We start from the raw sequence: 25,878 nt of genomic DNA, 5'->3' as shown, positions 1-25,878 counted from the left end.
ACAAAATTTAAAAGTTGGAAACATAGGGAATCCGTCATTACTGATATTTTGTTACTACTATTGTAGTTTTCTTGGAGGAACGCACACTGAGACACGCATACTACAGCGTCTACTAAAGTCAATCATTTTATTTTGCACTATTTTTTAATGTTCCTGTTCAACATTTCAAATTATTTTTAAAATCTTCTTGTAACCATGCAGAATAAATTTTTCTGAGTTTACGGTTTCACATATCAGCTATAATTACACCAAGGAACCCATTTTTATATCCGCAGAGTTAATGATTATGTATATTTTTGTTTTATTTTATTGGGTTATTTTACGACGCTGCATCAACATCTAGGTTATTTAGCGTCTGAATGAAATGAAAGTGATAATGCCATTGAAATGAGTTCGGAGTGCAGCACCGAAAGTTACCTAGCATTTGCTCGTATTAGGTTGAGGGAAAACCCCGGAAAAAACTTCAACCAGGTAACTTGCCCCGACCGGGATTCGAACCCGGGCCACCTGGTTTCACGGCCAGACGCGCTGACCGTTACTCCACAGCTGTGGACGATTATGCATATTATTGCGTATAATTCGAAAATAAAATAAGAATAATCATTGTTTGTTACGTAAGAATATTTCATAAAAATTATTTTAATATTTGACAAGGGAATCTCAGAATTAAAACTGACACAATTTTGAAAGTCAGTGTTTTCGTTTTACCCGTTGTGTTTCATCACATTAGTAAGTCAGAAATTCATATTTCATGATTAACAATAATATATTTACTTATAATAAAAGCGAAGACTATGGCATACGTTTCATATGCAGATGAACCGTTAATAGGCTACGGTGTATACCGCGACAGAAAATGCTAGCTGTATACACAAAACTGAACTCAAGTCATAATATTCCCATTGATGGAAATATCTTCTTAGCTTTACAATTTAGGTTTTGTAAAACCGTGCCAGATTTTTGTCATAGTTTATTGTTCTGTGTGACAGTTCCTCCAAGCTTCCACTTCCCTTTCTTTTGTTTGATTTTAGTGGCGGTGGGATGTCTTGGAGCTTGTTGCTCACTCACATTCTGTTCCCAGTCTAAGTTTCGCGATGATAGATGATGTACTGTAGGGCGGAGTTTAAAGCGTTACAAAGCAAAGTTACAGAAATGTGTAAGAGCGACCGCAGGAACGATCCAGACATCTCATGTTGTATGTGTTGACGATTCACCCCATAACAATATGGGAAAAAATAACAACTGTTACTAAAACAGCGTATTCATTGCTACATTACCACCATCAATTACTATATTTCATGCCATAGGGATAAGACGAAACCTATGAGGCTACCTATGTAGGGGAGGCTCGGCTAATTTCGCAATATTAAGAAGTAAATCTATCATATTCTTATCAAAATGTTTATTGCAAAATATTATCCAGGTATGTAGACATGGGCGAAACCTTTCATTACCAAATGAGACAAAGACACCTATTAAAATGAAAATATATTTAATTGTACATACATTACAGTTGAAAAAGAACTCGGGTAATTCCGCAACAGTGCGGGTAAATCCGCAATAGGACTTGGCTAATTCCGCAGTAGTAAATAATTATGAAATACATTATGAAAGATAATTTACAAAGAGAATTATATGCATTAAATAAAATATTAAAAGGTTTTGGGATGGAAATTTCAGCACAAATATCAAAAGTAATGGCATTTTTAGGACAAGACTCAGTCAGAAGTAAGATAATACACAATAACCAATGCCTCGAACAAGTACAAAATCTCAAATATCTGGGTTATGAAATATCTTATCGAAATGAAAAAGATGTAAACAAGAAAATTACCAAATTTACACAAAGTCTATGAATAATAAATAATACATTAAAAGCTAAATTAGTACAAAAATCTAAAAGAATAAAAATATATAATACACTAGCATTACCCTCCCTTTTATACGGAAGCGAGATTTGGACATTGAAGAAAAAAGACATGAACAGAATCAAAGCAACGGAAATGAAATTTTTCAGGAGGACAGCAGGATATACTCTTTTAGACCGAAAAAGGAATGAAGAAATTTTAGAACAATTAGAAGTAGAGTCAGTAGAAGAAAAAATCAGTAGATACAAATTCAATTGGCTAGATCATGTAAGAAGAATGGAAATTTCAAGAATCCCAAAAATTATGATGCAGTATAAACCTAGAGGACATCGTCGACCTTTTAGAAGACTGCTAGATGGGGCCGAAACAGGTCTACAGAGGCCAAATTCGTGAAAGATGATCATCATCATCATCATTATGAAAGTAACACGAAAGGAACAATTTATATGTAACAATGCTCACTTTCTTCACAGCTGTGTAGCAAAACACTAAAAACAGCCAACTTTCGATGTTTCTCTGTATTGCCGACAGATGTGTCGACCAATATCCTTGATTTTTTTCTTTAGAACTGCAGAGGACATACCTCCTGCTGACAGTCTCTCAAAACTTACGTTCACGCTATTGTAAAGTCGCAGTAAAATCATATATGCACTACTGCGGAATTATCCGTGCTGCGGAATTAGCCGAGTTTCCCCTATAGTTCATAATTCTAGGCACTGTACATGTAGTTACCGAACCTATGGCTGATAAATCTGTAGTTATCTCAAGGCGGTCGTATTGCTCACAAGACTGCAGAAAGAATTTATACATTGTACCATTTATCTTGTGCACCTCAAATAACTTTTATGTTTGGACTGGAATGAAAATATTTTTTTAAGTTATTTTACAAGGGGCTAAGATAAGTATAGGGATTTGGTTCATATAACTGCATTATTGTACAAAATTTGTTTGGATTTGCTAGAAGAACATTATTTACATATACCATTCAGTCTTTCCCACTCTTCCACTACATAATGCTTATTATTTGCTATACTATCCCATAAACGCGAAAACATCAACGGGTGTCCCATTTATCTTGTACACCTCAAATAACTTTTATGGTAGCATTATGATATATTTTTGAACTCGTCTTAAAGAACATAGTTCATTGGACATGGTATATAGATATATAGATATGGTATATAGATATAGATATAAAGAACATAGTTCATTGGACATGGTATATAGATATATGTTAGCCTTCCTAATCGGCCTCCTAATCAATTTTAAATGAATATTTATATTTAATTCAATTTTTTCTTTAATAGAAACCCTACTTGGGTGGCCTATTTTTTAACAATTTATTGAAAATGCAACAAACAATTTAGGCTACAAGACAAATTACATTTTATAAAGAATATAAATGATGATTAAATATGCAAATCGATGACTTCAGTGCAGTGGAGGATATCATGTCCAGAGTGCTGTCAGGAACTTTTAATTTTCGGAAGATTTCTAAGGACTCCCGTGGGATTGTGCCTCTAGCCCCAATCATAATTCCTATAACGTCCCATGTCTTGATGTTATATTTGGTCCCCAAATCACTGCAGCATGGCAGATAAATTGCACGCTTTTCTTTGCAGACTTCTCTAGGTTGTTCCTCGCTGTTCTCAAAACGGACTGTGGGATCGAGAATGAGTCCACAATTTTTTTTTCGGTCTATAATAATATCTGCTCTTCGAGTTGATCCGTCAGCGTAAAAGCACCCAATTTCCTCGCACACCTCATACTTAACAATAACGTGAGTTGTTGCTAGGATGTCTAAAGGTGAATAGGAATGGCAAAGGGAGCTTTTAATAGGAAAAGTATCATTTTCTGCGAACCTCTGGAAAAATATCTAAGGAAAAGTCTAGTGAATTGGTTTGTGTAAAGTGTATGGAGCACAAACATGGATACTACGAAGTGAAGAATTTGACATGTGGATATGGAGAAGGATGGAGCGTGTGAAATGGACAGACAGAATAAGAAATTAAGTTTTTTGGAAAGACTGGGTGAAAAAGTAATGATGCTGAAACTGATCAGGAAGAGGAAAAGAAATTGGTTGGGTCACTGGCTGAGAAGAAACAGCTTACTGAAGGATGCAATGGAAGGAATGGTGAACGGGAGAAGAGTTCGGGGCAGAAGAAGATATCAGATGATAGACGACATTAAGATATATGGATCATATTAGGAGACAAGAGAAAGGCAGAAAATGGAACATTTTGAAGAATGCTGGGTTTGCGGTGAAAGACCTCCCTAGGGCAGAAAACTATGAATGAATGAATCATAATGCCAGCAATATGAAGGTACTTAAATTTTTCTTGAAAAAGTCTATTGAGTTTTGTTTTTTTGTACTGAATTAAAAACTTAGTTATTTTTCTGTAACATTTAACATTTTTTTTCACATCCTACAGTGGACTTTCAACTAAGTGAATATGTAGCGAATGAAAAGTTGTCAAGTAAATAATTATGTCTTGTGGCAGATACTGGATAGCTATGTTTATTACAAAAACCATAAGATTACCCATATCAGATCTTTAAATAAAGCTGCGCATATTGCTTTTCGTTTTGTATAAGATTTCTGGAATGTCACGCTGTAGCATCCAGCAGTATGCTCCCAACATTTTAATGCTCCATTGAACCTGGTGTCTTCTTTCCATCTCCTTATCATCTAGGTAGAAACGCTCTTCTATATCTGTTTTTTTTTTTTAAGATGGGAAATGACAATTAAGCGGCCGAGCTTGGAACTACAGCGCTATGTTGCCAATATAGACTACCACGCGAACAGCTGATGCTAGCTAGCAGTTTTCGTTAGATGGCTGACATTAAAACAATAATTGACAATTGACGCGAGAACAAAAATCGAGTCCACACCTGTGGAGTAACGATCAGCGCGTCTGGCCGCGAAACCAGGCGGCCCGGGTACGAATCCCGGTCGGAGCAATTTACCTGGTTGAGGTTTTTCCGGAGTTTTCCCTCAACCCAATACGAGCAAATGCTGGCTAACTTTCGTTGCTGGACCCCGGACTCATTTCACCGGCATTATCACCTTCATTTCATTCAGACGCTAAATAACCTAGATGTTGATATAGCGTCGTAAAATAACCCAATACAATACAACAAAAATCGACAGAGAATGAAACAAGAAAAGCATTAATGCTAACATTTTATGCACAAGAAGTAGTTCCAAGAGAACTATTTAGCATTCAACACGTAGGAACTATAACTTTGGCAACTCAACTGTGGATACCATAGAAACAAGCTTTCCACGCTCTGTGACATTCAGTTGTTTCTCCGATCGCAGCGCTACTGTCGTGTCTCATCTTTAGAAACAACAGGTATAGTTCCTCGCTCACCGGACTAAGATTTTCAAGAAATAATCCACCATTTCAATCCAAAAAGTATAATTTTATTCGCATTGACTTTCACAAAACTTTTAATGCCTCAAAGCATATTTTCAACAACGGTTATAAAGTCGGATCCCTTGCCTTTTCGTAGGCGTCCATTTTTACCACTCTTCTAAAGGAAATCCAAGCCTTTTTTTCAACTTCTGTCATCCCAGGAAGAATGGCTTCTTATGTCTGACTCAATGAAAATGCCTTTCTTTTAGTTAAGCTTCTAATGGATAAGAGTAGTTTTTGCAAAGGAACATGACGCAGTTTCCCGTTTTTTGGTGAAGTTTTAACAAGCTGCTGCCTGATGACTAATTATATGGCAAGGGGTGGCAGAATTATTTTCATTCTATGCTCATGACTTCGTCGCAGAATGCCCTTGCTACCAAGTACAAGAAAAATCTTTGGTGGTCATTGTGTTTGCTTCTAGTTTTGACTTCTTGCTCTGATGTCCCAGTCACACCGGAAAAAATAGGAACCGTAAGTAAAGTCATTAAATTCAAGGAATTATTCAAGATATTTCAAACCAAAAAGTTTGCTTCCTTTTAGAAAAAAAAAAAAAACATTATTTTATACGAAACTTTTCATGGCGAATTTTGGGAATGCTACTGAATTAATTCCCTATATGCTAAGTCAATTTAAAACAGGAATGTATTGTGATAACTAATGATTGAAAAAGAAATAGTTTTGTCATTGAAATGTGCAGAAATTTGATGTGAACAAATGTAACTTTTCGTCATGAAAAATAATTTTAAAATATTACAATTGTTCGGATCTAATTTCTGCACATTTAAAGAACAAAACTAAAATGCTTTCAATAATTTATTATCATAATACACTTCTTTCTTAAATTGACTGAGCATATTGGGAATTAAATCAATGCCTTTCGCAAAACAAGTTATGAAATGTTTCATGTAAAACAATTTTTATCTCGAAGAGGAAGCAAGAACAAGCTAAACTTTATTATTTTTTTTGTTTGAATATCTCAAAGAATAACCCCCTGAAATTAAAGACATTACTTACGGTTCACTCTGTGTAGTCAGTCTGCTAACCAAGAAGCATGTACGCCTCAAGAACTACATAAATCATCCATTCATGTTATTTATTGCATTTAATGTTTGTAATAAGCGATTGAATACTCGCGGTTTACCTAGTAATCAACAGGTAACGAAGAACACTGCTTGTTGCCTTTGAGTGAAAGCACAACTTTTAGATTTATTTTCAAGGAGTCGATTAAAGTTACGATTCATACACTTTGTACTCAAAGTCAAACGTCTACATTAATTCAGGAATATCAGTTCAGAATTTTAAGTCACCTTTCTGAGAAAGTAGGGAGTAAACTCTTATTCTTTTCTCCCGTATCCATAAATTAGATATTCCAGCGACCAATGAATACTAGCGTTCAATCTGAGACCAAAGAATTCGGCTTCTTTCTTACGTAATCATAAACCTCTTACTAAATCCTTCAGTTCAGACTGAATGAACTGTTGAAGACTTTGACTTCCTACATCCCATTCAAGTTCCTCATCATCCTTACGTAACTGAATCACAATATATTACTAGTAGAAGCGTCTTTTAATTATCTTACTAAGGAGCTATAAGATACAAGAATAAAGTTGATGGAAGATCTAGATACAAAATAATTATCTCATTTTTAAGGTCACGTCATTTAATACCAAACAGGAAATAAGGAAAATTAGTGTTATTTGTTTCTCCCTCATGACTGGGACACAAAATATGAATGTTTTTATTTTATTTTACACCGCCTTCCTTATATCCTGGACAAAAACGTAACAAGCTTTGGGTGGAACTCATGATTTGTTTGCGTATCCAAATTTCAGTCCAAAATAGGCATACCAACCTACACTTTTATACTTGTAGTTTCTTAATAATGAACAATTGTGACAAAATTTCTCACAATCACAGATAATTCACTGAACAATAAATTTTTACTTTTTGTCTTGCTCCGAAATAAAAATAGGTGAATGTTATTAATATGTGTGCCCTAAATCTGAATTTAAAATCCAAATTGCCCCATCACGTACTATTTTACGGGAAAAGTGAATTGAATTTGTTTAATGAAAAACTACTCTTTTTTTATTTTCCACTGTTACTGGTAAAAGTACACCAGACTATGGATTCAGAATGCCGAATAATGTTTGAAAAATGTGTACTGGATACAAAAATGATGTTACATAGTTTTAAACACAACAACAAAAAATATTTCATGTGTATAATGAGAAAAATCTCGGAATTTGAACTAACCATTTAAAAGGATTTTCTGAATTACTTCCGTTTATAACTAGATCTGGGACTGTCTTTTATAAGGAACCAACAAGCATGTCTGCAAGCATGCTGGATAATGATCTTACTTTATATCGCTTTTCCATTTCAGATATTTATCGATGAAATCTTTTCCCATGCTCGCCGCTTACCGCTCCAAGGTTAGGAGGAAAGAAATCCAAATAAGAATGTAAAAGTGTATTTTGATATACATATTACATCCCATTTTCTCATATGCACTTGACACGGTTTCCACAAGTTCAATGTAGTTGTCTACCCTAGAATTTCCAAGGCAATTTGAGCAAATATCTTTGAAAACGCGCCATGTCATTTTTTCTGTAACGGAAAATGTTCTCTCAAAGAAATAGTCAGCCATAACTTTGTGAATTTGTAGACCGATGAAAATATCCTCTTTTAATTTGCCTTCACTAAAACTGGTAAACTTTTTTTTCAAATAATGAAAACCACACCCTTCTTTGTTCATTACGTAGACCTCACCTTAAACTGTTATGAAATTTACTGAATAAGTGACTAATATCTGTTCATTAGAAGTACAAACGGACATACCAACAACCATAAGAACCCGGAAATAGGTCATAAACTCATAAAATTCATTAGCTTTTGTTTTGGTTTACAACACCAATTCGAACCAGGTATTTCCTGGGAAAGTCGTTATCGAGAAGTGAAATCATAGTATATCTTAAAAACCTTTCGTGATACGAAGAAAAGAGATGCATCTTCGGATTCAGCGCATACCAAAACATAAGGGACACATTGTTTTAAGTCGGGACAGAATTCTTGTTATTCAGTATAATTAATAGGGAACTTTGCAGGTGAAGTCACTAATTCAGTTAGACTACAATAAATCTGTTTTAATTTAGATTTGACTGGGAATTCTCGTATTGTAATGCTGATGGCAGTTGTTCACATTAAAATAGAAAAATAATGAATTGACATCCCCCTGTACTACAACTGGTTTATTACACGAGTAAATTATACACCTGCACTGCTTGCGGGAAGATGGTATTGCATTGTACAGACATCCGTTGTGCTCAGAACTACTGAAACCGCTTCAGAACAAAAAAAAAAATATATAGGCCCACTGACCTACCTTCAATGTAGTATAAACTCTCTGTATTTTCTTGACAGAACGGAACATCATTGAACATAAATTCCAAGGATAAGCGAAAATAAATAAAATTGTATTATGCATATACAACCGTTATCTCGCTGTGGTTTAGAATTTACAGAGACATTGAAGATCAGGCGCTTTCAATGGAATCATTTCTTCCAACTGAATAGTTACGCACTTCAGATCTGGTAATGGCAACTTACATGAAATTATTATTATTATTATTATTATTATTATTATTATTATTATTATTATTATTATTATTATTATTATTATTATTATTATTATTATTATCATTGTTAATATTACTGGTAAAGGAAACGAAATTTCAACTTAGAAAATTATGAAAAATACAACTTTTGACAAAATCTTTATCAGAATACTATTCGTGCAAATTTTCTATGACATTTTAATAGAATGTACAACTGTCATAAAAAATTATGGCAGGTTTCACCAACATTCGTTTTATATGGCCTCAGAAATCAAGAACTGTTAATTATGTCACGAAATAATTTTTGTTATTGCTCTGTAAAATATTTTAATTGACTTCTGCAAAAAGGACATAGGCCTATGTTATATTTTTTTAAACATTAGTTTTATTGTGGAAAGTGGAACTCCTTGTATAGACTTATCGATTACTGTCCGGGACGTATTGACTGACTCCAATAGCTACTGACACATTGTCTATCACTTCATATACCTGTACGTTTTCATTATAAGATTCTGGGACTCCAAAAACAACGACATTGTCTCTACGTGAATACTGTTGTAGTTCACCTACAGTATTTCCTGCTTTAACAATTCGTTCTCCTTCGTTAGATTCCTGATTTCTGCTTTTGCTTACTTCAGCTCCTCGCTGAAGACATCAAATTTACTCGAAATAAATTCTACGGATTTCTTGAAGTCACTCATTCCGCTTTAATGAAAGATTTAAACTCCTCAAACATTTTCTTCATGGAATTGATGATAACACTATGATCGTCCGCCGCTTTTATTTCCTCGGATGTCGATGCGTCACTTATGTTGTTCCCTGTTTGCTTCCTAACCATTTTCACTTTTATGACACTCTGGGAGCGTTACAAAAACACGTCTGGCCTTCACTGTTGCTCGAACTGAATTGTAAAACTGAACTGAAATGAACTGTAAAATGAGTATTTAATTGTTACATTTTCGTTTCGTTCCATTCTCCTGTAACTTCATCCCTCTCAGCCTCAAATATTTTCCTAGCACCTTATTCTCTAACAGCCTTAACATTTGTTCCTCTCTTAAAGTGAGAATCCAAATTTCACAACCGGTAATGGTATAAAAATATATTTATCTATTTAATTATTTATTTATATATTATGTATGTATGTATTTATTTAGTTATTTAATTATTTATTTATTTATTTATTTATTGCTGGGCACAATGACAATACCACATTGCATAACAAGCTATGTTTTTCCTCTTAACTATTACTATTAATTGAGTTAATTATGTTGTATTCCAATCTATAGTTCTGTATTTTCATTTCCTGCTTTGTGATATTATTTTCATTGTTTGTTTTCTGAATTTTGTTACTATTTTGTAATAAGTTAGTATTTTGTTGTTGGAGTGTAAGAGAAGGCACTATTGCCACAACAAACAAGTGAACGAATGAATGAATGAATGAATGAATGAATGAATGAATGAATGAATGAATGAATAGTTAAATAACTAAATAAATAAGTAAATAAATGAACAAATAAACAAATTCACAAACAAGTAAGCAAACAAATAAGTAATTGAAATAAATAAACAAGTCAAATTAAAAAGCTACAGAGTCATTGTGTCTTATTTTATAGAATATGAAGAACTGAAATAGTGTCCATAGTTATCCATGTTTAGAATTTGCCTATCCCTTTGTCTTTGGTGTGGAGATGACAAACGTGTGTAATATAATAACGAAGGATAAATTGTTGAAGTTTATAACTCTATGTTGGATGTGGAATGTTTTATCCAATTTATTTCGAACAAGAGCCATCCAGAAAGAATGAGTAAATAATACTCGAAATGAAAACAAACAACTCTGTTTTTAATTAATGATCCATCTATATGAATCAATATGTTCACAAGAGCCTGTAGGAGAAGAGTTCATTGAATTTATGTTGTCAAAAAAGTCGTACGCTTCAAGTAGTTTCGATGGATTTCAATGATCAAATTGCGTATTATTCTATAACAACTAGAATTGTTTTTGAATTTCAAATATTAGAGCTATATCCGAGAACACTGTTTACTCAATACATATCACCACAAATTCACGCACTTCAATTTTATTACAGATTACAGCTTAGAACAAAGAGCCCAAATGTATTCACTTTACTCACGACGATAAATAAATAATTATTATTACAGGTGGGTGCGGAATGTAACGAGATAACTTGGGCAGACTATCGAATCCAAACACTTCCTTGAAACAAATATTTTATTGGTTATGAATTACCATTATCGCTTTTGTCATCTCATCGTCTCAAGCCCTTCTATCACCAGGGAAGTGCTCCCTCTATTTTCTTCTCGGCCTTGCTTGTAATCGATAGTGTTTTGAATCACAGTTCAAAAGAATCTCTAGGTCGTCTCACATTTTAAGAATATAATTTTTCTACTTCTTATAGGCTTGGATCATTTATGTGAAGTTGCAAAGATTGAGTTAATTACATAATTATTTCTGTTTTATCTTAATATCCCTTAAATTTCGTGCATAATGCGGAAGTCACCGCCATTAGCCCACAACTTCCGCTCTCTCGCATTGACACGATAATCTTTGGGGTTTAAGGTCATTGATTAACTTTATTGTTAAGTTTATGTGTCATTATTATTATTATTATTATTATTATTATTATTATTATTATATATTCATTTCAACTTCATTCGTTTGTGTTATTTTTAGTTTTTCTGTATCATGTATTTTTGTAGTTATCTATTCATTTTGTCATTATTATTTATTTGTAAGGTCTCTAATTTTAATAATTATTTATATGCACTGTTTTTGTTATCTATTCATTTTGTCATTATCGTTTATTTGTATTTGTCTCTAATTTCAATATTTTTTTTGTATGAACTGTTTTTGTTATTCCTTGTACACTGTAAATCTTGTGCTAACTTTTATCTTGTGCTGAACTGTTATTGGCCCCAGGCTGTTGTACAACAAAATAGGCTAACTATTAGTAAATAAATATTAGTAAATAATAATAATAATAATAATAATATTATTATTATTATTATTATTATTAAAAGAACAGCTCTATTTATTATTATTATAATTATTATTATTAAAAGGCCAGTTCTATTATTATTATTATTATTATTATTAAAAGAACAGTTCTATTATTATTATTATTATTACTATTATTATTATTATTATTATTATTATTATTATTATTATTATTATTATTATTCTATTCTTCATTTATATGATTCCATTCTTTAATTTTCAATTATCATCTTAATAATTGCCATTATTTTAATAATTGTTCCATTGTACTTTTATTGTAATTTATATCATTTTAATATTTTTGTTATATTGTCTTTGTGCTGAACTGTAATTGGCCATTGGCTGTTGTACTGCACATTAAATATAAGTAAATAAGTAAATAAATTATTATTATTATTATTATTATTATTATTATTATTATTATTATTATTGAAAGGAAAGCCCTTACTAATTTACCACCTCCCGGATTTTTTGGCTGGTCTGATATTACTTTCGCTCTAGATTGTCAAGAATGCATGGCTGAACTCTTGGACACACTATAATGACCTATTTATTCACTAATTCGTTGACTTCTGTACTTATTTATTCAACCTAAATAATGCATTAGATATTGAATATTAATAGCAATGTAAACCTATTGTCGATGTTTCCACCATAACAAACAACTCACATTACACATATTGAATTCTTCACTAGCTAACTGCATTCCTGAACACGATTTCCAAGTATCGTTGTAAATGTGATGAGTCAGTCAGCGACTACTCATCTCCGCAGGTAACAAGGGCAGTGGTCACCACGTCCGCAACAGAGAATCACTGCATTAGAGAGTGAGAGTGAATCGATATGCATCATGGTTACAGCCACGCAACTTGGTTACAAATCGCAGGGTAAATTGATTGAATGCGTGACCTGTTTTAATGCACGAAACTTTGACAGGTAAAGCAAATATCGATTCTTATACGTGTGGCAAAGCAGATGGCGGCAAAAAGAAATTACTGTACAAATAATTAGCGTAATTACTTTGATAGGAGTGAAAAGATAAACAATATTAATTTATATTATCATGCCAACTTCATCACGAAAAATGCAAGTAATATTGTATCACAAAATACGACATGTGTGTATTTATTCACAGTGAAAATGTGTAAATACCCGGTGGCACTGGTAACTCAGTACATTCAATAATGAAAATTAATATAAATTACAATTAATACTACTACTACTACTACTACTAATAATAATAATAATAATAATAATAATAATAATAGTGGTAATATAATAATAATATTATTATTATTAAATAAAATTAACAATAATAGAATAATATTAACGAGATCCATTCTAAATTAAATTTAGCACGATCTTAAAACAACATTTGGTCAATGTAGAGTATCCACCGGCCACTGAACGAATATTGTACACTTTTGTCAATGTCAATGTGGCGCTATAAACCAATTTTCAATATTTTTATCACAACCACAACGCATTTAAAATCTTACTGTATCGTATACATAGAATTACTACTACATTAACACACTTAGTTTATCACAAAACATGCAAAATGTAATTATTATTAAAGTCGTCATTGATTCTTCTTCTTCAAATTAGTAGTATCAGTACGACCCACTTCCACTAGATGGAAACCGACACGATTGGCAGAGCCGGCAATACATGAAAACGAAATGATACAAATTGTGTGAGGAATGTTACTACAGATGTGTAAGCTTAGTAATATGTGATAGGTTAGGTTTTGTTAGGTTCGATTAGGTGTGTAGTATTATGAGAAAGGTTAGGTAAGGTTTGATTAGGTGTGTATTATATGACAGGTTAGGTTAGGTTTGATTAGGTGTGTAGTATTATGAGACAGGTTAGGTAAGGTTTGATTAGGTGTGTATTTTATTACTATGTTGGCAACAATGAAACTCACCGTTACATTAAAGAAATATGGAGGTATTCTTCGTTCACTCACGACGATTTTCGTATGTAAGATGCGTATTTAGGGCGGGTTGGGTGGACTTACATCTCTCCTAGTGATCACATCAAATATCTACTACGCAATACTTTCAATCCAAGGCATTTTGAAGGTATTTTATCACGTTCCTGTAGTGGTCGGGACATAAGCAACATTCACGCAACATTTAAAGTAAATCTAATTTGTATCTTAATCCTAAGTTCAAACATAAACCCATGAGTATATAGTATGATATGTTCATACATGCAAAAGTACCGGGACATCATTTTATTTTTACTAACATTTCTAATATTAACCTGGCTATACTTTTTGATTAACGGTTGAGAACAGCAAATACCGTTTGCTACCCCCTTCCACGACACGAGTTTAATAATAATGGCGTAAAATACAAACATATCACTTTACTAGATATAAAAGGGAAGATAAGTAGTTCATCCACTTACGTAAAGTAGAAAATATAATGATTTTGAGTTTGATCATTTTCATTAGGTTTTTCTTTAACGAAATACAGTGCAGTATTAACACTAAGTGTTTTTACTCACGAATTGAGCTATCCATGCGGAATATTCATTATGAAGTATGTAGTATACTGTTTACAGCACATTAGCATACAATATGGAAAGTACATTAAAATTTAAAAAATAATCATAATATGGATATTTAAACACATTTTTAAAATGATGGCCGTTCATTTCAATAGAAGCTTCAGTCCTTTTGTGCATATTATCGCACTATAAACTATTATACCTAATTACCAATTTTGTCCTTCGTACTAGTAACTCATGTTGAAATAATTCTGTGCCTACTATATGACAGAGTACCTTACGTATTGTAAATTCAATCTTCACTTCTGCCTGATCCTAAAAGATAAAATTACTCAGACATGCTATCTACTGTCCGTCCAAATGGTTATGTCGCAGGATCGTAGAAAGGGGAGAAATCACGTGACAGTTAATTATGTAACGACACCTTTTAATTCAAGTTATTTTAAACAGTTGTATAATATTACGTAGACATCCAATTCCTAACAGAAAATGTTCTCAAAAAGAGCTAAGGCAGCCCACTCACTAGCCTTTACAGAAGGGTCAGAAGAAACAGGAGGGGGAACCGGGATGCGACATAAGCAAACGGACGCACATTATCTGTGCGAAAATACGATTCAATATTGAAAGCTCTTTCTTCACTGGAAAACGCGACCATATTTCTGGAACGTACTGTACTTGCTAACTCAATAATGTGTACTGTGACCATAAGGCGACTTTGACTACATAAGCGGCCTTGGTTCTGTGTGGAGGACGGTTTGAACTTCATTAGTAGAAGCGGTGGGAGTGAAGTACATTAAAATACTCAGGTACAATAAAAAATTGAAGTAAAAATAAAATGATGTCCCTGTACCTTTCAGCACTACACTCATTTCGCTCTCAACTCACTCACTGCACTGGAACTACGACACATTTCACTGATACTATCACAGTCTACTATATACAGTCGCGAAGCTCAATATGTAGTAAAAATGCAAACATGGATAGTTGTCCACCACTAGGATCGCTACTATCGCCTCATTATCGCAGATCTCTCTCCTAGCAGCCGACAAAATATGTTACACTTTCGTTGTGTTCTTTTGGAAAAATTAACACCTTCCTTCCATTATTGAAATATTAAATGCATAAAGTTAATTTATTATTTTAATGAAGTATATTAAATTCCAACATTAACTCGAAGATACCTGCAAGAAATAGGTTAATATTATTTTTGTATGTGCAAAACGAACTGAAATGTACTATAATCGCTTCACTAATTCAAGATTATAGCGATAATTAACTATGAAATCAATAAATATTAATTTGCATTTCCCTTTACAACAATAATAATGGAAATATGAATTAATGGATTAACTTATGTACGTGTACCGGTACTTGTAGTGTAGGCTTACGCAGTTGAGGTTAAGCAATAATAATTACACCAGAATTGGAAATAAAACGTGATTAATAGATTTTATTGTAACAGACTTTTTCTACGTCTCTAATAAAGTAACAAATAAAAATAACAACAAAATTAACAGCTATAATTAAAAACATATCCTTTGAAAAGAAAAGTAGGCCTAAGCAATAATAATCCCACCAGAATTGAAAATAAAACGTGATCAATAAATTTAATTAAAACAAACTTAATTTTTCTACGTCTCTAGTAAAATATTATTATTCCAATTATTGTATTTTAGCCATTAATATTTTCATTACAACCAATAACGAACATTTCACAAGCATCAATGTGAAATACGCAACGACCTAGCAATCGATGGAAATACGATTCAGTCCAAAGTCGACCGTGGACAGTCTATTGTTTCTAGTTGCTAACCACTTGGAGCGCTTTATCGCGAGATTTGCAAAAAATCACCTCAAGCTTCACGACTGTATATAGTAGACTGTGATACTATCCTGATTTCACTAACACTTCAAAAAAATTTCAGTGTTCAAATACTTTGCACTACCACTATAAACTACAAAACATGACTGATGCAAATGCTGGGTAACTTTCGGTGCTGGACCCCGGACTCATTTAACCGGCATTATCGTCTTCGTCTCTTCAGACGCTAAATAACCTCAGATGTTGATAAAGCGTCGTAAAATAACCCACTAAAATAAAAAAAGTAATATGAAACGTTACGATACTCATATGTAAATAACTATTACAGTAAACAAGTGTTCTTACATGGATGCAAGGTTTGAAATTAGCTTCAACCGATCGTCGGTGATCATTAGGGAACGGATTTTTAAGTGCTAAAAAATTTAAATATATTAATTTTTTATGTGCTAATAAGTACGAAAATATTTGCTAAAAATAAAAATATATATATATTTTTTTTTAATATGACATAAATGCCTTACTTAGCTTGGAGAAAAATGTTACTAGGTACTCACCAACCACACTTAAGTGCTAGTAGTTGGCCGAGAATTGCAGTGAACAACAAAGGTCATCTCCAAATTCTCCATCACAAATGCATGCCGATTACCTCCGAACGACTTATACTGTGGAAACGATCTTTCCACATCACAGGACGTCAGACGTGCATATTTAAAGAGAGGAATGTCACAAACACAAACACCGTGAATTTCACCTACAGGCACACCCTCCAATACTTGAGCAACTTTACACATTTTTTTATATCCACTGTTTTTCCCAAACACATTCTGGAATTTGTCCCTTAGTACTTGTACTTCTGAACCTGTTAGCGAGTCTAGTTTAATTTTCACGGCACGCACCTCTCTGTTTCAAACAACAGGTTTTTGGATGTTTCCATTTTTTATGGTATCACACAAAAACCTTTGATTTGCTAATAGGAAAGCCAAATCGTTTTTTAAACAACCATCTTTCAGTATATCTTGAAGGATATCGATTGATGAAGCCCGATAACAAGGAATCACAACAAGATATATTGCCTTATTTGATGGACATGAGCGAGAGGCGAGAGATTTGTTTAAATTAAATAATGTTCATACCCGAGCTCTTATCTGTTGTGTTTCACAAATAAAGCGTGGAATTAAATCACTTTCAGCAACAATAAACATTCCTAATTATGTGTTGCAAGATCTCTCCTCCTTGTCCATGTTAATTTATTCTCTAATAATAACATTGATATGTTGCCTACCAGTTCTCAGTACTTGATACTATTACAAAAATGGATCACGGATACACCACACAGCGCTTAGAAACACGAAGCAACCAAGAATTCTTAAAAAGATAACGTACTTCTGAGTTGCATAATTGGTTTAGTTTTAAAATGTTTAAAAGTTCTTGTAAAGGAATTATTTAAGTAAAAAACCTCCAAGGTTTGTATGTTTATAATAGTTTTCCTGAAAAAATGTATTTACATAATTTTTTGTGAAAATATGTGTTTTTATGTGAAATAAAATTCGGGTTTTAAACTTGAAACTTCATGTTCGGAATTTTTAACTTTGTTAATTGTGTTTCATGACACGCAAAAATATTTAATTACATAGGAATCCGCTCTTAGTGATCATGCGCAATAGTTGAGGTTGGAACAATTTTCAAACAGTTGTCAAACCATCACAAACTCGCTGTAGAAACAAACATAGAAGACTTAATTAACGACGGTACCTTTAATTTTGTACCCATGTAGTAATGTAATACACTATTCCAATAGAAACGTTGATTCGATTTAAGAGTCATGAATCACAGTGTCATCGAACCCTGCCTCCCCACAGCGAGCCGGATCACCTGATACTCACCAAGCGAGGGACCTAATCCGGCGTAAACACAAAGCCGTTCGTTCTCTCCTCTATACATAACTCCTGTTTGCAGTTCGCCCTCCCTGCGATTTAATTCGTATTAGCAGTCACCACCAGCTTCTGTCGTCTCAACTCAAAACCGTGTGTGTGACCTATACAGGAAGGCAGGCATATGTTAGGATCATCAACAGCACAAACAGGTCGACCCTGGAGCGCACAGTTCCAGTCAACAAATGAGAATCCTGAGCTCTGGATTATATCTGATTATATGAGATAGCACGCAGTACACTGTGGTGTCAAGGGTTATAGCTAGCGATTTAAATTAAGCTCTAGACAGAAAGGGACAGATGCGATCACTACGTAGAATGTATCTAATGCAAAAATGCAAAGCGAGCTTCTTAGCTATGAAGTCGTGAAGTACCTAGAGGCCAAGGACTCGACTTTAGTTGTATTTTCATTAATGTAGACTCAATATCTGTCGTTTCAACTCGGAACCATGCGTGTGACCTATACAGGAAGGGAGGCATATGTAAGGCCATCAACAGCACAAACAGTCGATCCTGGAGCGCAGAGTTCCAGTCAACAGATGAGAATCCTGAGCTCTGGATTATATCCGTTAGGTTTGGAAGTAAATCCCGAAAAGACGAAGTATATGATTATGTCTCGTGACCAGAACATTGTACGAAATGGAAATATAAAAATTAGAAATTTATCCTTCGAAGAGGTGGAAAAATTAAAAAAATCTTGGAGCAACAGTATAATATAAATGACACTCGAGAGAAAATTAAACGTAGAATAAATATGAGAAATGCATGTCATCATTCGGTTGAGAAGCTTTTGTCATCTAGTCTGCTGTAAAAAAATCTGAAAGTTAGAATTCATAAAACAGTTATATTACCTGTTGTTCTGTATGGTTGTGAAACTTGGACTCTCACTTTGAGAGAGAACAGAGCTTAAGAGTGTTTGAGAATCAGGTGGTCAGGAAAATTTTTTGGGCTAACAGGTAAACATTCTGATGGAGGCAGATAAATTTTTTTTTTTCTTTCAGCATGTTAATAATGTCAAAAGAAGTGTTTGTACAAATGTTTGCCACTCGATCACAATTACGAGGGTCGTAAAAAAAGTAAGTTCGCCAGGGTTATTTAACAGGAAGAAAACACGATTTTATTGGAAAAAAATTATTGGAACAGGCACAGCAATTGTTGAGCTTTCTTTCAACATATTTCCTACCGGAATTTAGATATTTGTCATATCATGGGATCGACGAGAGGTGCAGATGGCTGTCAAACGCTGGTTCCGATCCCAGGCGGCTGACTTCTACGACACAAGGATACAAAAATTGATCCCACAGTATGACAAATGTCTCAATTTCAATGGGGGATATGTTAAGAAATAGCACAACAACTGCTGTATCTGTTTCAACAAATATTTCCATGCAATTGTTTTTTTCTGTAAACGGCCCCAAGGAAAATCACTTTCTGGATGGCCTCGTAATTGCGGTCGAGTGGCTAAAATTTGAACAAGCAATTCTTTTGACATTATTAACATAGTGAAAGAAAAAAATTATTTTTTTTATCTGCCCCCCCCCCCCCATCAGAATGTTTGCTTGTACGAGGGATGAAGTTACAGGAGAATGGAGGAAGTTACACAACGCAGAACTGCACGCATTGTATTCTTCACCTGATATAAACAGCAACATTAAATCCAGACGTTTGAGATGGGCAGGGCATGTAGCACGTATGGGCGAATCCAGAAATGCATATAGAATGTTAGTTGGGATACCTGAGGAAAAAAGACCTTTGGAGAGGCCGAGACGTAGATGGGAGGATAATATTAAAATAGATTTGAGGGAGATGGGATATAATGATAGAGACTGAATTAATCTTGCACAGGATAGGGACCAATGGCGGGCTTATGTGAGGGCGGCAATGAACCTATGCATTTCTGTATTCACCCATGCATGCTACATGTCCTGCTCATCTCAATCGTCTGGAACTAATGTAAGATTCTGAAAATAAACAAAATCTCTCCAATAGTTTACGGGAATTTACAGTACCAGACAGACAAATAGGTAGAGTATCAGAAATGTTTACGTTTCTAAATGGGGTCTATAGAAAGATGAGGTTTGTACGGAAATTGATGATTGATTTTTAATATCAATCTCTTCTGAATGCAGTTTGCATATTTATTTGTACCAGTCGAGCTCCTGCATCTGTTTCAATATCTGTGAGCGATCTGTCGTTAATAATTTGAAGCCACTCTCTCTGTGCATAGTTTTGTTCAACATTCTCCAAGGCTAAATATTTGGGTATAACAGGAATTTCATCTGATTTCTTCCCCCTCAAAGTTCACTTTAAGTAGCAGTCTATATTTTGTTTGATTGTTTCTGATCAATTTGTTTTAGAAGATATATTTTTTTCTGTTGGTTGGTGGAGTGTATTTCTGTGTTAGTTCCTATACTCTTTTCAAGAAACTGAACTGTGGCTTCAGATTCTTTCTTGGTGCTCCTTTATATTTTCGTATGCCTGTCGATAAAGTCATTACTTTTTCCTTCTACAATAGAGAATGTTCTTCAAGTTCAAATGTTTTGGGATACTTGGAGTCAATAGGCATATTGCGGCTAACAGTACCTCTAATTTTACTAGTCCAGGGCCCAGTTTCACCAAGATTCGTTAAAATGATGCTAACAACATGTAAATAAGGTACAAACGGACTTCTTGAAACGAATACTTGGAATTGGGAGAACCACAGCTAATTGCGGGGAGCTAAAGGAGTTTCGGCTTCAAAACGAAGCAATTCATATGAAAGTTAGGGTGCTAAAATACTGGTTAAAAATTATATTTGGGAATCAGTCGCTTCTACGGACGATTTGCTACAAAGTTCAACAAAGAGAGGGTTCGGAAAAAGGGTGGGTTTATAAGCTGCAGAGAGGGCTGCATCATATAGGAATGGGATGGGTGTGGGAGAAAGGAGAGAATAACAGGAGGAATGTATGGCGTAATGTGAAGATGCGTTTAATTGATATCGAGAGGCAAGAGATGTTCCAATGTTCGGAAAAGTCCTCACTACATTTGCAATCAGATCTCATGCTTAACTGGGGAAGGTGTGATTACATAAATTCTTGTAACAAAGACAGCAGAGCAGGTTTAGCGTGGCTAAGATTGGGGGTCATGGAAGGGTAATAATATTGTCAACGAAGGAGGAGAGCGCCTTTGTCCACTGTGTGGAGAAAGGGACTCCTGGACACAGATTTTATTACATTGTAATCGAATTGGAACATATCCGGAAAAAATATCTACCACCCTCGATGATAAGTCAGAATAGGAGTTCGCTTGCACGTCTTAACCTCATAGGGAATAGTGAATGGGAACAAAAGACTGGATTGTTCCTCTTAAAGGCGAGACAGATTAGAACTTCAGCTGTTTAAGTTTGTGATGCGAACTGACGAAGGGATACTCATTTGTACACTTTTATATCTGTTTAGGTTAGGATATATTATATAATCTGTTTTGTTTGTGCCTCTTTCATTTTAATCTGTGTGTTCTTTTGGGGAGTGGTTGGATCTAACTATAGGTGAGGGGGGTGAACCTACAAAGCACGTACGGTCAGAAGACCCGTTCATTGGATTTAAGAGAAAATTATGATAATGAAACACCTGTATGTATAATGTTACTCAATAAATCCTACTATCTAATGTTAACTAACGTGTTGTTAAAAATTAAACATCCTATTAGTGTAACAGTGTTTCACCAACCATTTGAAGTACTTTGGTTAAGTAACGTGTTGTTAAGAGCAATTCAACAGGAATAAAAAAGGCAGTATTTGTATGGAAATTTACTGAATGTTCCTAGGTTGTGGTGTAGTCATTTGTTTTAGCGAAAAATTGTACTTTTACACTGTGGAAGCATTAGAGACTAATATAATTTTATAACGTAAATCGAGAAAAAGGAACGTGCGAGAAGCACTAATTTTATCTGATATGAGAAATATAATTATTTTAGTACATCTAGTAACTAATATTATTATAAGTATGTAATTTTGAAGACAAACATGATGGAACTTCACAAGAAAAAAGAAACAAGCATGGGTTAAAGAATTTCAATTTCAGGATTTCAATCGCCATTTGGGTGTGAAAACGCGAACTATGAAAGGAATCGAACAATGTTATGAAAGTATTAAGAGAAATGCTAGGATGGATCATATACAAGATACAGTGGAATGTCTGAAAACTGGCGGTGGTACTTTCACTCTCAAAGTAGATGATACGTGTGCGAAGATTCTTTCTATTATCCAGGATCAAGTACAACCATAGAAAATGAAGATGATTGTGATGATGAATACAATGGTAAGCGTTAACATTTATTTTCATATCTCACAGATACCTAACATATTTTTACACGTCATTAGTCATAATTGCATCTGATCTGTTAAGTCAATGAAGTAAATAAATATTGTTTAGAAAATCTGCAATTTCATTATATCTGAGTATTAATACGGAATAATAATCACATAAATGCTTATATTAATAAGCACACATCGTTTCTTTACCGCGGATGCAGTGCTAATGTTAATACCAGTCATTTTAGTATTTATGTACATATCTCTAGATAACTAAAAATGCTGAAGTAGTCATTGCAGCTAATTGTTTTCATTGAAAATATATCTCCATATAATAATTCAGCTTGTAACGCATGTTCCCTGGCAGCCACGATTCACGCTGTAACAGGACGTTAAGGATTTAACTGTGGGAGTATACTATGTTATTTTAAAAGTGGATTTAACATGATGTTAGCAGTAACAACAGTTGGTGAAACAAATCTTCCGTTAAGTTTACTGCTAAACTGCCTTAATGACATGTTAAATAGCTAAAAAAAGTTTGGTGAAACTGGGCCAAGTGCTTGGTTCTGTATCTACTAATTTTAGTTTAGCTAAATTCTGGGAGGATGCTATTAGTGCTTCCCTTTTAAACTCAGAAAGTAAATCGTAAGAATTTTGTCTCTTTCATCTTTGTCCTCTCTCCAGTCGTCTCATTTTTATTATTTCTTTGTCTCTTTCTTCGCTTACTGTCTGCCACTTTTAATCTTTTTCCGAGTATTTATATTTTACTTTTAATCACTTTCCAAGTGTTTTTGTGTTATTTTATCTTTATCATCCTTCTCCTCTTAGTCGTTATACAGCAGAACTTCAATTATCCGGACTAATAGGGAGTATAGCTCGCGCAAGAAACAATTACCGAAAACCAAAGGTGGCGTTGCTGTCTGTTTTGACGTGTGTAGCCTATATAGGCACGCCGAGGGAGCGAGAGATGCCGGTCGATGGAAGTACTGTCTCTTGCAAGAAGATGAACAAATGAAGACATCGCTCTGGAAATAAAGAACGTAGCGAGAGAAAAATTCGAAGCTAATTGGACGCGCAACATACGTTTACGAATGAAATAATAATGCCGTGCGATACAAGACACGTATTCACATGCAATGGAACAAACCAAAGTCGTAATGTAACTATCACAACGCAAGACTCATTCTATCGATGTCAATTCTCTTCCGACTGTACTCTTGAATGTCATTCAAGTTATCTCGTGATCTTTCCTGTCGCCCTCTCTTCCTTATCGAATTGTTTCATTCGCATTCCTTCTGTCGGTATTCCCTGCTTGCGAGAACTATATGCAGGAATCCGGATAATTGGGTCGGATGTAAAAAGTCTAGAAACAACAGTAGTAAGCCACTGCATGTATTAAAAGTGCAAAATGACTATAGGCCTACAGTTTATAATGAACAAAGTTACACATGTTCAAACAAAATATATTTTAAATGGATCAAAATTATAAGAGCTCTTCATATTCCATAAGAAACAGAACTTTATTTATGTTTGGTAGTACAGAACACGAAATAAAAAAGCCTAAACAATGCAACTTTCTTTGAATAAACGACTTCAAACTGTTCTGAAACGTGATCCGGATAATTGGCGATCCGGATATTTGGAGTTCGGATAATTGGGGATCTACTGTACTCTATTTTGTTTCTTCTATCTAATTTATTTGTATATATTGATAATTCATCCCTATTTCAACATAGGTGCAACTATTAACTATTTTTAAATATTATTTTCATGTTTGTAGTTCATAAGTTTCATGAGATATCTAGCCTATAAAGTTGAAAATTATTCATATCTCGTCCTTATGCTCCTTTATAATCTTCAACTGTCAATTATTGCGTGCACCTGCATTCTCCTGGTCAATTTTGTGTCAAATATTATTAATAGCCTACGTGTGTATAACGTCACTTAATTTATTTTAAATTATGTGTAATGAAAGTTAGCTCTAAAATAAGGTAAGTAATGTGTGTTTACAATTTTATAAGTATTTCACCAGTACCACATGGTAATACAAGTAAATAACTTGGAAGTTTGACTAACTCAGACCTGGAGAACTGTAGCTCCTCAGAGCGACTGCCTCCGTACCCCATTCTACTCCATCCACCTTTTCTACCAGTGCGCAGTGTGGTTATAGTTGCGCTCGACTATATCAACATTCATTCTCGCGCGGCAGGTACACAATACGCGTATTTTTATTTAAGTAGCTTATTTTACGACGCTGTATCAACGTCTTCGGTTATTTAGCGTCTGAATGAGGTGAAGGTGATAATGCCGGTGAAATGAGACCGGGGTCCAGCACCGAAAGTTACCCAGCATTTGCTCAAATTGGGTTGAGGGAAAACCCGGGAAAAAACCTCAACCAGGTAACTTGTCCCGACCGGGATTCGAACCCGGGCCACCTGGTTTCGCGGCCAGACGCGCTGACCGTGTGTGGACCATATGCGCGTATTGCAGTTTGAAGAGAACTGAAACATGGCAAAATCTAAACCCTTGAAGAAATACTACTTGCAAAGGAAATGGGAATATGCTTATTATTTTGTTGAAGAAGACGAAAGAATTGCTTTTTTACTGTGTCCCATCCAATTTACTTCTACTCGTCATTTCAATATTAAACGACATTTCAACAAAGCCCATATTAGACTTAAGGATTATGGAATAGGCAAACTTTCGGGTAAGTTCATTATTACTAACTGTATATTGATTATTTATGTACCGGTACTGTTAAATTAAGAACATCACACGTTGTGTTCATTTTGTATTGACATCAATAGTGACATTTATATTAACTTTTACGGTTTATTACTTAGGCTAAATGCTACAAATTTATGTTTCCGTAGGTGGCGATAAGAAGAAAGTTTTGGAAATCTAAAGCAGCCTAGGTGTAAAGAAATCTCAAGGTAACTACCGACAGAAAATCTAGCATAATCTTAAAACTTGAAACGAGATAACGCATTATAAATACAATGACTTCATTACAATCCTTTTTTGAAAATTACATTGCCGCTACTGATGCACATTCCACGCGTAAATTATGTCAACAACTCTACGCAGAAGTCTATCATCCACAATAGAAGTGGAGTGAGGCTGACGTCGTATTTCCCCTACTTACGGGTTCTGCAGGCGTGGTCTAACCTATAGGCTACACAGAAACGTATTTATGATGTTTGCGTAAAGCCAGATAATGTGCTGAGATTTGAAACGTAAAACCACGAAGATAAATGTGTATAATGTAGCGATTTTTAACATATGGATTGGAATATAAATGTAAATACTGTATGTATATATATATATATATATATATATATATATATATATATATATATATATATATATACATGTACGCAGAGAGCGTCTAAACA

Source organism: Periplaneta americana, chromosome 5 (genome assembly GCF_040183065.1).
Source record: "Periplaneta americana isolate PAMFEO1 chromosome 5, P.americana_PAMFEO1_priV1, whole genome shotgun sequence".
Taxonomy (NCBI): Eukaryota; Metazoa; Arthropoda; class Insecta; order Blattodea; family Blattidae; genus Periplaneta; species Periplaneta americana.
The sequence above is the reverse complement of the archived record's forward strand: the minus strand, read 5'-3'. Positions refer to the sequence as shown.